Below are 4243 nucleotides of genomic sequence, written 5' to 3'. Positions count from 1 at the left end.
GCTGCTCAGCGGGCGGTGGCCTTCCAAGGCCCCTCACGCTGACCCCCGCAGAACCGCGCCCGGAGAGTCGAGCGTCCCGAGGAGGCCCCAGGGCTTCGTCTTCAGCAGACCTCTGAGCCAGACCACCAGGCACCGTCCACGGGACAGGCCCAGGAAGGGCGCTCCGCCAGGCCCCTAATGCGATCCCGCCTGGCCGCTTACTGAACATGCCCTCCCCGTCCAACAGTCCCTGTGACCCTGCACCGGGGGCTACGGCCACCACCCTCACTCACGGACAGCAGAGGCCAGGAGAGGGAAGGGGCCCTGCCCTCCCGGAGGGGAAGCAGGATCTGAACCTAGCCGGGCCGAGCCCTGACCTGGGGAGGCTAACCGCTGGACCGTCCCGTCTGGACCATCACAGGGAGCCTCCTGTCCTCAGTAGAGCCAGGGAGCTGGGGGGTCTGCCCCAGGGTGTCAGGAGCCAGGGGAGCTCAGAGCCTTGGCCAGAGAGGAGACCCCCGCCACGTGGGCAGCCGACGCCGGCAGCCGGATTTCATTCCACCAGCGGGCAGTCCTGCCCGGTCTCTCCTTGTTTCTAATCCGCTCAGAGGGACTTGAAAGCTCGGGTCTGTTCACCCCCAGCCCTCCCGTTTCCTTCTTACCCCCAGCTTGTTTGCTCCTCGTGTAAAACCAAGCAGGGCACGTGCAGCGTCGTCGCAGTCCTTGGGGCCCGGCCGCCGGGCGTCTAGGTCGGGCCAGGTTCAGTCACCGACCCTGGTCGTGCAGCCGTGACTCTAACACGGGTGCTGCTGGGTCCCGATTCCCGAGATTGGCCTCCAGACTGGCTGCCTGGAGCCCGGGAGCCCGGAGGCCGGAGGCAGCACAGCCAGATGCAGTTTCTGTCTGTGGACGCTGGGCTCCGGGGGCGGTTGGTCCTCTGGCTGGGCCTCGTCCCTCTGTCCCCCCCACTGGACCTGAAGCGTGGAGGGGGAGCACCTCTGCAGCTCTGTCTCCACCCGCCCCCCTGCTGCCTCAATGTCCCTCCAGGCCCCAGGGCCCCAGGACACACGCTGAAAGCCCACAAGGTTGCGGCCCAGCCCAGCGATCTGGCGTCCCGCCTGCTCCCCCCACGATCCCCGCCTACTTGGCCCACCTGCACACACCTCTTATGCGGCGGGGGGGGGGGGGGGGGCTCCCCAACCTGCTCACCGCGTTGCTGGGCAGATTGTAGGACACATTTGAATTTCAGATAAACAATGACTATTTTTTCCAGCATAAATATGCCCTAAATATTGCATAGGACACACTTATACTAAAAAAGATGCTCATTGCTTATCTGAAATTCAAATTCAACTGCGCATTCCGTGTTTCTATTCACTAAATCCAGCCACAGACTTGCCCCATGTGCTACGCTGTCCGCCCTCAGCATCCTCGGACACAGGCTGAGCCCAAACTGTGTCCTGAGTCCCTCTCCTAGGGCGGCAGCCCCTGCCAGCCTCCACCCTCCCCCTGCCTCAGGGCCCTGGGGGGCCGTCCCGGTCTGGACAGATCCTCCTGCCTGACCTCAGCCCTCAGGCAGCGGCCTCCACCCGCCAGGCAGGTCCGTCTTAGGTCCTCCTGGGGCCCAGAAAGCTCCCGGCTTCACAGAAGGGGCAGGCTCCCCCGGGCACCGCAGGGGAGGGCCATGGTGGTGGCGAGAGTGGGGGTGACACGGGGCCCCAGGCTGGCCCACGCCTCTGCACTCCTGTCCCCATGCACAGGCTCACGACACCAGCTCCAGTGGGCTGGCCGCTGCCCCTGGGCCACAGAGGCCCAGCAGGGCCGGGTGCAGGGTGCACGGGACGGTTAACCCTGGTGGTGACTGCTCTGACTCCGGCTCTTGGTGTCTGCCTGCTGACAGCTTTTAGGGCCTCCCACACCCCACCCCTGGGGAGCTGAGAAGTGCTTTCTCCTCAAGCCCTGTGCCCTGCCCCCTGGGCTCGCACAGTGACCACCCGTGAGCACAAGGACGGCCATCCCGCCCCTCCCCCGTGCCATCAGTCTCAGCGTGAGCCACGTTTTCGGCAGGGGTCACGGGCCTCCCTCTCTCCCACCGGCAACTCGGTCATCTGTGGAACCGCCTCACCCTTACCCAGGGTACCCCGTCAGCGGAACGCGCTTGGTGCCACGGCCTCTGAATATCGTGAAGGAGATGCTCTCGTGTCCTTGTGTGTGGACATCCGGGCCTTGGGTCCTGGAGGCGCACCTGGGGTTGTGACCAGTCAGAGGCAACAAGGGCCCGAAGCCCGGGGTTGGGGTTGGGGCGAGGGGCGTACGCGGCTGGGTGTGGGTTTCCCCTGGCACTCTCACGGGGCGTACAGAGGAGTAGGAGAAGCCGTGGAGCCTTCAGCCCCGCGTCAGTCAGCTGTTGCTGCATGAGAAACACCCCAAACTGGCCGTGTCTGCACGACGAGCGCATGCGGACCAGTGGAGGCACCACGGGCTCTCTGGGGTCAGTGTGCTCCCTGCGTCTCCTCTGGGGAGCCCTTCAGAGATGGGGCTGGGACCTACATGCCACCCCTTGTGGCCACACCCACATGCCCAAGTCACACGGCTAAGTGGCCTTGGCGCCCGCACCAGCGAAAGGGACCTGCTCTGTGCCAGGGTGGAGGGCAGGCCTGGGGTCAGGAACAGGTCCCCCACGCCCTGGGCCCAGGCCTGCATCGTGGATGGGCCACGGCCTGTCCCAGGAGCCCGGGTGCTCTCGGAACCCATCTAACATCAGCATATCCAGACCAGGGGCCGTTTGAGGGAGGGCAGCGGGGAGAGCGTGGGTGGGGTAGGCATAACAAGACCCCACAGCCCAGGGGCTCGTGCAATGGACATTCACTGTCCCCCGTCCTGAAGGCCGGAGCCCGAGGTCCAGGTGTGGGCGGGGCCGGGTCCCCCCGAGGCCTCTCTCCTTGTGGGTGGACGGCTGTCCTCTCCCAGTGTCCTCACGGGGTCGTCCCTCTGCCCGTGTCTGTGTCCTGATTTCAGCTTCTTGTAAGGACCCCGCTCACAAGGGATCGGGACACATCCCGGTGACTTTGCATTATCTCAGTCACCTCTGGAAAGGCCCCATTACCAATTATGGTCACATTCTGAGGTACTGGGGTTTACCTTCAACATATACATTTGGGGCACACAATCCAGGCCATAGTGAGGAAGTGGCACACAGGGCCCGGTTCCCATCCCCCAGGCATGATCATCACATGACCTGGCCTGACAAGACCAAGGGAACCGCCCTGAGTACCCTTGAAGTCAGGTGCCTCAGCAGAGGCCTTGCTCTGGCCGGCCTGCTGCTGGGGCAGAAGTCCTGCCTCGACCCCCCAGGCCAGCCCCCAGACCGCACTGCTCACCTGGACTGTGAGTACGTCCCTCTGTTCCTTCCTACCCCAGCCATTTGTTCCTTCCCAGAGGGCCAGGCGGTAAACAGAAAGGCCAGTGCCTTCATCAGGAGCCAGTGGTTGGAGGGGAGATAAATCAGTAGAACAGGAACCGATGGAGACACAGCCAGTCCGGGGGGAGCCTGGAACTGGGTCCTGCTGGAATCTTCCGGAGAGGTGCTGTGGACCGGGGACCAGTACAGGAGAGGCCAGGAGACCGGGAGACAGAGACCCCACAAAGCCCGCGTGAGCAGGCCGGCGGCAGAAAGGGGGCCATGAAGACTGACTGAGAAGGGGTACAGAGGAGGAGAAAGGGTGAGCCCCAGAGCTGGGGGCACAGAGCCGCGGGAGCCACAGGGCTTGTGGGGGTAAGGGGACCACAGGAGCCACGAGGCCACAGAAGCAAGGAAGCTCCAAGCTTGGAGAATGCCGAGTGGGATCAAGGCTGCCCCGAGGTGCACCAAGTGCAGGAGGAGCTGGTGCCCTCGGCCTGGCCCTGAGGTTGGGCTGGAGGGCTGAACGTTCCAGGGAGGGAGCAGGTCTTCTGCCGCCCTCCTGGGGCTGCCACACGTGGCCCGCGTGACCAGACCTGAGGGACGGGGAATCCTCGGGAAGAGAGCAGGGCCGGCGGGGGTGTCTTCTCTGTGCCGGTGGGCCCGTGGCGCCCTCTCCCTTTCGGGATGGGTCCTTCCCAGGACCGGCTGCCGGCAGCCCTCGGTAGCCTTGACCAGTCGCGTCCCGGCCGCTGAACTGCGGCCACCCGACGTGACACATGCCCAAGAACGCGGTCTCTGCGACTTTCCGTGGGTCTTCACCGGCGGACCCGGCTATAAAAGGTCACCTTCGGGTGACCAGAA

The sequence above is a fragment of the Neofelis nebulosa genome, chromosome 10 (genome assembly GCF_028018385.1).
Source record: "Neofelis nebulosa isolate mNeoNeb1 chromosome 10, mNeoNeb1.pri, whole genome shotgun sequence".
Taxonomy (NCBI): Eukaryota; Metazoa; Chordata; class Mammalia; order Carnivora; family Felidae; genus Neofelis; species Neofelis nebulosa.
The sequence above is the reverse complement of the archived record's forward strand: the minus strand, read 5'-3'. Positions refer to the sequence as shown.